An 11,701-nucleotide genomic window follows, 5' to 3' on the forward strand; every position below is an offset into this window, starting at 1 on the left:
GGGAGGGTGGAAGGGAGACGCAAGAGGGAGGGAACATGGGCACACACGTATACATATAGCTGATTCACTTTGTTACAGAGCAGAAACCAACACATTATGTAGAAACTATACTCCAATAAAGATGTTTAAAAAAAAAATTCTCCCTCACTGAACCCATTTTGATGGTAACAAATAAATGTGACTTTAAAATAGCCTAAAAAAACCCCAACATAAGTTTTTGTTTGTTTTTTGTTTTTTTTCAGTACGCGGGCCTCTCACTGCTGTGGCCTCTCCCGTTGTGGATCACAGGCTCCGGATGCGCAGGCTTAGCGGCCATGGCTCACGGGCCCAGCCGCTCCGTGCATATGGGATCCTCCTGGACCGGAGCATGAACACGTGTCCCCTGCATTGGCAGGCGGACTCTCAACCACTGCACCACCAGGGAAGCCCCAAGAGGTCAATTTAAAACAAAAACAAACGGGTAACTTGTATTTTTACTTTAAAATAAGTTTGAGATTTCTGAAGTCTATGTTGATGAAAGAGGATGTCAACAAATTCACTCATCACCATACATAAAGTTAAGCTTTCTAAACTAAATCTCTTTAGCATGAGATCAAAAACAGTCTGCTCTTAGAAGATCCCCAAATGCTATCTCTTCCAACTCTTTAAAAGCTAGCTTGTTTCTCCAAGAAGCAAAATACATTCATTTTTGCAAACAGGCACCAAGGGATCTGAAATGCAAAATAACCAGCAAGCCACATTCTTTTTCACAGAATTAGCGGGAACTATCACCTGTTTCTCAGATTGTTTATGTCCCTGTTTTCTTTTTTTTCACTGGCAGGACGGTCCAGAACCTCTATTTTGCCTTTTCCATCTTCTAAATTAGGAAGCTTAATGGTATCGATGGTGACTTCACCTTCAGAAGAGGTGCTATCATCTTCATCCTCAAATTCTGAACTGTCCTCTGAACTGTCTTGTGAATTCTCTTCTGAACTGTCCTCCTCTTTTGAATCAGACTGATTCATCTCAAACAAGGCCATAACCATTTGCATAACTTTTCCGAGAGTGTCAATATTTTCAATATTGAAATGACCAGGTGGTGCAGCTGCCATTTCTTTCCTTAACTTTTCGTTTGCCTGAGCCATCTGTGGGAGAAAGCTCTGTACTTGGTCCAATAGGGGACTCCTCTTTTTCCGAACTTTTTGAAGAGTGGAATTCTTTCTGGAATTAGGCTTGGAGTTGATGACCAACTTGTCCCGTATACCTCCGTGGCCGACACTGCCCGCCGTCAGCACCTCCCTGGACACCGAGACCCCGGAGCCGTCCCAGGAAAACGACGAACAACTCGTGTCAGGCTGGGATTCGCCGCGGGCCTCCATGCTGCTCGCCCGTCTTCAGAGCAGCCCCTCCAAGCCCGGATGCCGGATAAAGGCTAGGGACATCTTTGTTTTTTAACTGATGAGTTTAAGCTATATATATATATATATATATATATATATATATATATATATATATATATATATATATATATATATATATATATATATATATATATATAAATTACTGATATGAAATGACATTTAATTGCCAATTTGTTTTCTGTAATGTCATATAGCTTTTCTGTCCCACATTTTCTCACATACTGACGTCCTTTGTTCTTACTCTTTGTACTGACTCATTTTTAAAATTAATTTCTTTGGCTGTGCCAGGTCTTAGTTGTGGCATGGGGGAACTTTGATCTTCTTTGCAGCATACGAACTCTTAGGTGTGGCAAGTGGGATCTAGTTCCCTGACCAGGGACTGAGCCCAGGCCCCCTGCATTGGGAGCGTTGAGTCTTCACCACTGGACCACCAGGAAAGTCCCCTGACTTGACTTACATTTAATTTCCTTCTGTGTATATTCTATAGATATTAAATTTGTGGACACCATGGAGATTACATATAAAATCCTATCAAACTAGCTTAAACTGATATCAACATAATTTTAATCACATGCAAAATCTCTATTACATCTCCTATTACATTACACATTAATTACATATTATTAATGTCACAAGGCACATATGTATACATTGTTTTCTGTTAATGTAGATGTACGAATTAGTTATTGGGGATGCTATACCAAAATGCCACAGCTTGGGTAGCTTATAAACAGAAGTTTATTTCTTATGGTTCTGGAGGCTGAAGTGTGAGATCAAGGTGGTTAAGTAAAGGTCTTTTCTGAGTCATAGACTTTTCATTATATCATCACCTGGAGGAAGGGGCTAGAGAGCTCTCTGGGGTCTCTTTTAAAAGCACACAAGAGACTTCCCTGGTAGGCCAGTGGTTAAGAATACGCCTTCCAATGCAGGGGACATGGGTTTGATCCCTGTTCAGAGAACTAATATCCCACATGCCAAAAGGCAACTAAGCCCATATGCCGCAACTATTGAGCGTGTATGCTGGCTCTAGAGCCTGTGTGCCACAACTACAGAGCCTGTGTGCTGCAACTACCGAGCCCCCATGCCACAGCTAGATATGAAGCCTGTGCATCACAACAAAGATCCCATGTGCTGCAACTAAGAGCGAATGCAGCCAAATAAGTAAACAAATACATATTTTAAAATAAATAAAAGCACACAAATCCTATTCATGGAGGCTCTGCCCTCATAACCTGAGCACCCCCCAAAGGCCCTACATCCTAATACCACCACATTTGGAGGTTTTATTTTTAACATATGAATTTTAGGGGAAAAAATCATGCAATAGCAATACATTTATATTTTAATATTTTGGTTTTAAAAAATATCCTAGAAATAAAAAGTGTAGTTACAAGTCAAAATTAAAGATTTTTTCTTCTATTTGTCCATTTATTTACCTTTATAAGAGAAATATATTTTTTCATATGGCCTCAAGTTTCTGGTGTCCTTCCATTTGAACTTGAAGTACTCCCTTTAGCATTTCTTGAAGGATAGGTATTATGGTACTGAACTCCTTCAGGTTTTGCCTGAGACTGTCTCTCATTTTCCTCATGTTTGAAGAATAATATTGTAAGATATAGAATTGTTGGTAGGTAGTTCCCGCCATGCTTTAAGCATATCATTTCACTTTCTTCTGGCCTGCAAAATTTCTGATGAGAAAGCAACAGATAATCTTACTGACAATCACAATTAAGTGGATCATAATAATTGTCACATATAACTTTGTTTATATATATTTCTTAATGCTAACCTATTTACAAAAGTACTTATTGTTACAAACTTTTGTATTTATCATTTCAAGACAACTTAACAAATCAATAATTTTATTCTACTTATTTATAAAATAAGAGGTTATTAGCCAAAATTATGAATTCATAGCTGAAATGTGTGGTAAAACATTCTTGATAAGAGTTTTTCATGTCTGAGAATTTTGATATGAACTCTGGCTTTTCAGTTTGATTTTAGCATTGATAGATCCAGTGTGAGGATTCAATGTTGACTAAGGAATTAAAAATCCCTCAGGGCTCTCCTTCATTCATTACAGTAAAATTGTTTTCTATGCTGTGAAAAATCATGTGTATGTAAGTCTATTCAATGATATTCTCCAGTTAAAATGATCTCCATGTCAGTTACATACACATAGTATGTAAATCTTCTGCATGGACATCCCCTCTTTGTAACATTTCTACTAGATATCATCAAAATTTAGTCTAATTTAGTCTATAAAGTGAACACTTTATGTTGGGCTAGTGTTTACACTGCACCATAACTGAGTTCTATGAATCTGCTGAATTCCTCACTTATCTCATTCCCAGGTTTCACATGTGGATGACCAGAGTTCACACCTGAATAAATTTACTATTTTCTTACAGCTACATTGGTCCATAGGGAAATAACTTGCCTGAATATTATTTCTTGCTTTTAATGGTCACAATTTTTGCTTGAAATAAGGCAAAAATAATAATTAAATTAAATAAATAAGAAACGACACATGTGACATTAGGGGGATTAAATTGTTGAAAAGTACATTACATGGGGAAAAAACATGAATTTGAGAAATACACTAGTGAATAGAAACATGGTTTAGAAAAATGTTAATAAGATGTTCAGTGTTTAGGTAAAAGAAAAATAAAAATATATTCAGACGCTACAGGGAATATGAGAGGAAAAATTATTAAAGGGACCATGGCAGAGACAAAAACATGAAATTTTAACTTCTACAAGGACAGGAATTTTGCTTCTCTGAGGTGAAAAGTACAGGGGGAAACGTGAAGAGAAATTGATGTGTGATGCATAATGACAGAATCTGGATAATTTGACTCAGTGGCTTCACATACATTTCTAAAAATATCCTTTAGTTGAGCAAACCTCCAGTTGACATTCCAAGTGTCCTGCTCCCTCCCCACACAGAGCACATGTGTCTGGAGCTGACTTGGACCCCAGCCTGGGGAAACCCTCCTCTTCCTTCCACACCTACTCTTCTTGCTCCAACTGGGAAATTACATCTGGTTTGCAGAGCTGATGCCCTGATACATGTGGGAAATGCTAGATGGATTTAAAGTTCTGTGTTGAGAACAGTGCATGCAATGCAAGCACAGGACAACATGCCAAGGCTCAAGTGTGAGGGCATCAATGGCAGTGCAGGTTCGAGCACGCTGAAGAAGGGAAACACTGAAGGTTGTCACCCGACACTTCACTCAAAGACAGTAAAAGTCTCTGGCTGCTGCTGTTCTTACCCAAGAGGAAAAACAGTCTGCACGCTGCCTAGACGTCTCAGCCAAGAAGGAAGCAACGTTTTCATAATATGGTTAACACTGCTTTCTAACAGAATCCAATAAACATAAGACCCATGAGATTATTACTTGGAGTTCATGTAGAAAGGGTGGTACAAGCTGTTATGTGTTTTTTGCTGTGTTCAAACCTCATGGTAGTCCCCCGAGCAGAAGAATTACTTAGCAACATAAAGTCACTTGTCTGTTAGATAAAATAGCCCATATCTGTGTCCAGCATTATTATGTGTGTTGGTGGCAGACTAGTAAGGAGTACGTGCGATTGTGGTAATGGAGACTCTATCTCCATGAAGGGGCACATGTGCTGTGATTAGTAAAGGAACACATTCGTTCCAGGTTGCTCTAAGTGCTACAGAAGCATGAGTTAGGGCCAAGAGTGCAGCAGCATATGTGGAAGCTGTAGAGCCTATCTCAATAAGACATGCATAAGGAAGTAAATAAATATTGAGAGACGCACTCAGAAGATGAGACAACGGGCGTCCTCCAGCATCACATCTGTGTACATCTTCGTCTGCAATGTGTCCAGCAGGTCCTACTCTTTATGAGTGAGTTCTACAAACACGTGCTCAAAGGTCACTGATCTCTAAAGCCCCGTCAATGCCTCCTCTGGGCTGATACGGCATGTGCCTTTCATACATATTCAGAAATATATATACTGTGAACAAATATTACTAAAGGAAACATATGAGGTGTTGTGTAAAATAACCTATCAATTTCCCAAGGAAGTAGTAATTCAACTTCCAGATAGGTTATTATAAAAATTTTACATGCAAATTCATAAGTAATCTTCTCTTCCCAATTCCAAGTAAGTCTGTAGGTGCATCAAAAGGCAATCAATAGCCCTGATCTGCCACTTTGTCAATTGTCAGGCAGTGAGGGTAGAGATAGAGTTGAAGCTCCATGTACATTTTACGTGTTTTTTTCACGTATTGAAGGTGTATCTGGAGTCCTGCTTTTCTTTCCCGGGTTAGAGCCGCAGACACCAGTCATCAGAACTCATGAGATTTGCTGGCTCCATGTGTCAGGAAAGCCCAGGATCAACTTTTCTCTTCTACATAGTGCTCTCCTCTGGGCTTGGAATATGAGACTTAAGTCAGCCCAAGTCCTCCCATGGATTTCTTTTACCTGCTGCTGTTTAGTTTTGCTCTATTTATACCTTCACTATGCAAACCTACAACTGTGGCTCCAAAGCATGTGCTAAACTCGGACTCTGATTTCAAAATACTCCAAGAAACTTGTCATTCAATAAGGGAAGTCTGTAATCCCTCAGTCCTTAAGTTTATTAGTATTATGATTGGTAGTAGTACAATTAATTTCTTTATGATAGTAATCACTATCGATATTATTATTTATCACTATTGTTGTTATTGCATTTCTTATTAAGTTTCTCTGCTCATGAATGTATCCAATTTACTGAAGAGTATTGTGGAGGGTTTTCAACAGACTTACATACACATGGTGCTTCCTGGTTCCTGCTGTACTTATGGGTACTTGTGGGTCAGAGAGCCTCCTGAGATACTCAGACTTACCCAGTGGAGGAAGGGACAGTTGTTACTGTGAGCCCCAGGGAGGACATTCTTGACTTTCCTGAGCCTCTAGTACAATGTTTAAGTCCTCTTAAGTGACCAAAAAGAGGGACCAGTGCAAGAGCCCTGGAAGATACCCTTGTCCTGCCAGACTCAGCACAGGATTTTCCACCTCAACTCTGTGCCAGGAACCACTCTCACATCTCCTGGGAAGGCTGGAGAGGGTGTCCCTCCTGGAGTCCAGTCCTCCGAATTAGAAAAGTCAGCCCAGGAACTGACATTGTGATAAGTGAGGAGTAAGGAGAGTATCATTGGCATGCCTGAACCTAGGGACATGTTCCAAATTCACTCAGGGGTCCAGGAAAAGCTGGTGCAGCACTGGCAGACATAGAGATGGTGACTTGCCTGCTCAAGTAATCATTTCTTTTTCTAACTCCCCCAGGGAGCCCCTGCACTGTTTGTGCCAACATATCATCCTCCCTGCTGACCCAGGATCACCTGCTTGTTTTCTCCTCTCAGAACAAATTTCTTTGTGCAAACCTAGCATTCTGCATCTAAAATACCCCAGAGGACGTCAGTTATAGGTACCCTGAAATTTACTTAGATGAGTCTGTACGCAAATCTGCCATCTTTCTAAGTTTATTTTTCTCTTTAACAGTAGTAATGGTAATATCATCATAATTGTCACTATTATTGTTTTTAGTGCATTTTCTTACCTTTATTAATATGCATTGTCTTTGTGGTTGTTTTTACATAACATTGAGTAGACCTGCTCTATGCTACAGATTGTCTGATTTACTGCAGATCATATGGAGGGTTTCCCAACATACAAAATACATACACCTAGCTACTCCTGAGCTCCCACAGCACTTAGCTGGGTGCCCTCGACTCAAGGTCTCTATGAAGCTGGGGCTGAGGTCTCAGCTGTCACTCCACAGGGGAGGATTTTCTCGAAGACTCACTGAGATGGGTACTGGCAGGATGCAGTCTGAGCTGAGAGCCTAGTGCCTCTGCCTGGAGGCCTGGGACTTCCCTGTGTTCTCTCCTATGTGGGACTCTCCATATGGCACCTAGTAACACCCATGCAGGCTTCCCCAGGTCCAGGGATAAAAGAGAGAGACAGACAGAAACAGAGAGAGAACACAGGATGCAGCAAGTGAAATAGAAGTGACAGAGATTCTGTCATGAATCTTAACACTGACCTCCCCTGATTTGCTACATTCTGTTGGACAGAACCCAGTCACTAGCTACTTAGTACTTGCACAAAGAGTTTCATTGCTGCATGTGGATCACAGTCTGTGGCTGGGAACACCCAGGAAGGCATGTTCAGTGGTCTCCCCCAGAACTGGGAAAAGTGGCTGCATTCTGGAAATAACTGAAAGTGACAAAAGTCCAGCCTCACTCATCAGAAGAGAAGTGAAAAGGAGACAATGGGTTATGTGTCATTTCTCATCCACTAAAGCAGCAAAACAAAAGCTCCCCAAACTCCTGAAACTGGAACCCTTGGTGGGAATGAGGCACAGGACCACTCATTCCTCAGTGGTAGGAGGGGCACCGACTCTTCCTGGAGGATGATTGCTGCCTCATCCCCAGATGCCACCCACTTGATTAAGGAGGTTACTTCTAGAAAACAAAGGTGCAGTGGTCAGAGGTGTGTATGAAGAGTCCACGTGGGTAGTGTTGTCTGTCTTATTTCTAAGAGCCTTGAATGGACACCTGCTTCCAGAGGGGAGCTGGTTCCACTGACAGTGAGAACAGGCTGCAGCTGTTTAAAATGACAAAGTCCATACTACCCAAAGCAGTCTACAGGTTTAATGTGATCACTATCAAATTACACATGACATTTTTTCACAAAACTAGAACAAATAACCCTAAAATGTATATGGAACCATAAAGACCCAGAATTGCCAAAGCAATCCTGAGGAAAAAGAACAAAGCAGGAGACATAACCCTCCCAGTCTTCAGACAATGCTACAATGCTAATCAAAACAGCCTGGTATTGGAACAAAAACAGACATATGGATCAATGGAACAGAATAGAGAGCCCAGAAATAAACCCACAGAACCATGGTCAATTCATCTCTGATGAAGAATAGACAATGGGGGAAAAGATTGTCTCTTCAGCAAGAGGTGTTGGAAAAGTTGGTTCATGCAAATCAATTAAATTAGAACACTCTCCCACCATACACAAGAATAAACTCACAATGGCTTAAAGGCTTAAATATAACACATAACACCATAAAACTCCTAAAAGGGAACATAGCCAAACATTCTCTGTCATAAATTGTACCAGTGTTTTCTTAGGTCAGTCTCCCAAGGCAATAGAAATAAAAGCAAAAATGAACAAATGGGACCCACTCAAACTTATAAGTTTTCTTACAGCAAAAGAAACAATAAACAAAATGAAAAGACAACATACAGACTAGGAGAAAATATTTCCAAATGATGTGACCAACAAGGGCTTAATTTCCAAAATATACAAAAAGCTCATACAACTCAATAACAAAGAAACGAAAAAACAAATCAAAAAATGGGCAGAAGACTTAAACAGACATTTCTCCCAAGAAGACATACAGATGGCCAATAGGCACACGAAGGGTTGCCCATCATCACTAATTATTAGAGAAATGCAAATTAAAGCTACAATGAGGTACCACCTCACACCAGGCAGAATGGCCATCATCAAATGTCTGCAAATAAGAAACACAGGAGGGGGTGTGGAGAAAAGGGAACCCTCCTACACTGTTGGTGGGAATATAAATTGACACAGCCACTATGGAGAACAGTATGGAGGTTCCTATAAATAAAGTTGCCTTATGGTCCTGCAATCCCACTCTTGGGCATATATCTGGAGAAAACCATAATTCGAAAAGATACATGCACCTCAACGTTCATAGAAGCACTGTTTCTAATAGCTAAGACATGCAAGCAACTTAAATATCCATTAACAGATGAATGGATACAGAAGATGTGGTACATATATACAATGGAATATTACTCAGCCATAAAAAGAATGAAATAATGCCTTTTGCAGCAACATGGATGCAAGTAGAGATTAACATACTAAGTGAAGTAAGCCATAAAGATAAACACAAATGCTATATGGTATTACTTATATGTGAAATCTAAAATATGACACAAATGAACCTATCTACAAAACAAAACAAACTCACAGACATAGAGAACAGACTTGTGGTTACCAAGGGGGAGGGAGTTGGGGAAGGATGGACTGAGAGTTTGGGGTTAGTAGCTGCAAACTCTTACATATAGAATGGATAAAAAACAATGTCCTACTGTATAGCACAGGGAACAGGATATTCAATATCCTGAGATAAACCATAATGGAAAAGAATATAAAACAGATGTATATAAGTGTATAACTGAGACACATTGCTATACGACAAAAATTAATACAACATTGTAACTCAACTGTATTTCAGTTAAAAAAAAAAGAATCAGTTGATGTGAACAACACTAAAAGCCAAATGATCCTAAGAGTCATATACAGAGCATTCTCTCCAACATACGCTGAATACACAGTCTTCTCAAGTGCAGAAAAAATAATTTCTAACAAAGACCATATGACAGACCACATATCAAATCTTAATAAATTCAGGAAGACTTAATTTACACCAAGTATATTATCTGAAAATATTATTGAACTAGAAATCAATAACAGGAGGAAAACTGGAACTCTAACTAATACAAAAAAATTGATCAACACTCTCCTAACCAACTAATTTATCAAAGAATAAATTTAAGAAGAAATAACACAGTATATGGAGAAAAACTGAGATGGAAACACAGTATACTAAAAGCTATGGGATGCAGCAAAGGAGTGTTAAGAGGGAGGTTTATTGCAACAAATGCTTACCTTCCGAATTAAGAAATATCTCAAATAAAAAACCTAATTCTTCAGTTCAAGGACGTGGAAAAAGACAAAACTGAGCCCAAAATTAGCAGAAGCAAGAAAATTATAAAGATTACAGAAGAAATCAGTGTGATAGAGAAGAGGAAAACAATACAAAAGAGGAGTGATACTAAGAGTTGCTTCATTAAAAGATAAAATTTCGAACCTTTAGCTAGACTAACCAAGGAAAAGGAGAGAAGACCCAAATCAACAAAATTATAAATAAAAGAGAAGACATTACAACACCACTACAGAGATAAGAAGGATAACATGTTACTTTGAACTACTACATGCTAACAAACTGGGAAAACTAGATAAATGGAAAAAATTCTTAGAAAGATACAACCCATCAAAAGTGAATTAGGAAGAAAGAGAAAATCTAAATGAAGCAATTAGTAGTATGGAAATTAAATCAGTAATCAAAACTCTTCAAATGAAGAAAAACTCAAGATCAAATGGCTTCACTGGTAAATTTTACCAAATATTTAATGCATTAATGTCAAACCTAAAAGCCTTCAAAAAAGAAAGAGAAAAATGGATAAGGAGAGAAAACTCCCAAGCTCAATTTACGAGGCCAGCATTACTTTGATAAAATAATCTGAAATGAACACTGCCAATTACAGGCCAATAACACTGATGAATATAGATTTAAAAATTCTGAATAAATACTAGCAAATCAAATAAATGGGATGCATCATATTAATAGAACAAAGGAAAAATATAATATCAATAGGCACAGAAAAAGCATTTGTTAAGTGAGGTATAAAATGAATGTAACTCAACATAATAAAGGCTAAATATCAGGACTTCCCTGGTGGCACAGTGGTTAAGAATCTGCCAGCCAATGCAGGGGACATGGGTTCAAGCCCTGGTCCGGGAAGATCTCACATGCTAAGGAGCAACTAAGCCCATGCGCCACAACTACTAAGCATGCGCTCTAGAGCCCGTGAGCCACAACTACTGAGCCTGTGTGCCACAACTACTGAAGCCCACATGTCTAGAGCCCATGCTCTGCAACAAGGGAAGCCACTGCAATGAGAAGCCCACGCACCACAATGAAGAGTATCTGCCACTTAATGCAACTAGAGAAAACCCGCATGCAGAAGCAAGGACCCAATGCAGCCAAAAGTAAATATTTTTTTTAAAAATAGGCCAAATATGACAAAGTCGCAGTTCAAAGCACACTCAAAAATGAAAGTGTGAAATTTTTGTCTAATATCAGAAACAAGACAAGGGAGTCTACTCTCACCACTCATTCAGCATAGTAATGGAAGTCCTAGCCAGGGCAATCAGTCAAGGAAGAGAAATAAAAGGCATCAAAATTGGAGATTAAGAAGTAAAAATGTGTCTATTTTAAGATAACATGATTTTATATATAGAAACTGAAAAACTTCACCAAAAATCTATTAAAACTAATCAACATAATCAGTAAAGTTGCAGAATAAAAACTTAAAATGCAAAAATCAGTCATATTTCTATATACTAACAATGATCGGAAAAAAGAAAACCATTCTATTTATAAGAGCATCCAAACTA

At 38.9% G+C, this 11,701-nt stretch overlaps 1 pseudogene; it reads right to left on the bottom strand.

The window, feature by feature from the left end:
* Window positions 1-767: 767 nt before the first annotated feature.
* Window positions 768-1,358, bottom strand: LOC132419393 (NOP protein chaperone 1 pseudogene; annotated as a pseudogene).
* Between the last annotated feature and the right edge of the window lie 10,343 nt (window positions 1,359-11,701).

Source organism: Delphinus delphis, unplaced genomic scaffold (assembly GCF_949987515.2).
Source record: "Delphinus delphis unplaced genomic scaffold, mDelDel1.2 scaffold_84, whole genome shotgun sequence".
In the NCBI taxonomy this organism is placed as follows: Eukaryota; Metazoa; Chordata; class Mammalia; order Artiodactyla; family Delphinidae; genus Delphinus; species Delphinus delphis.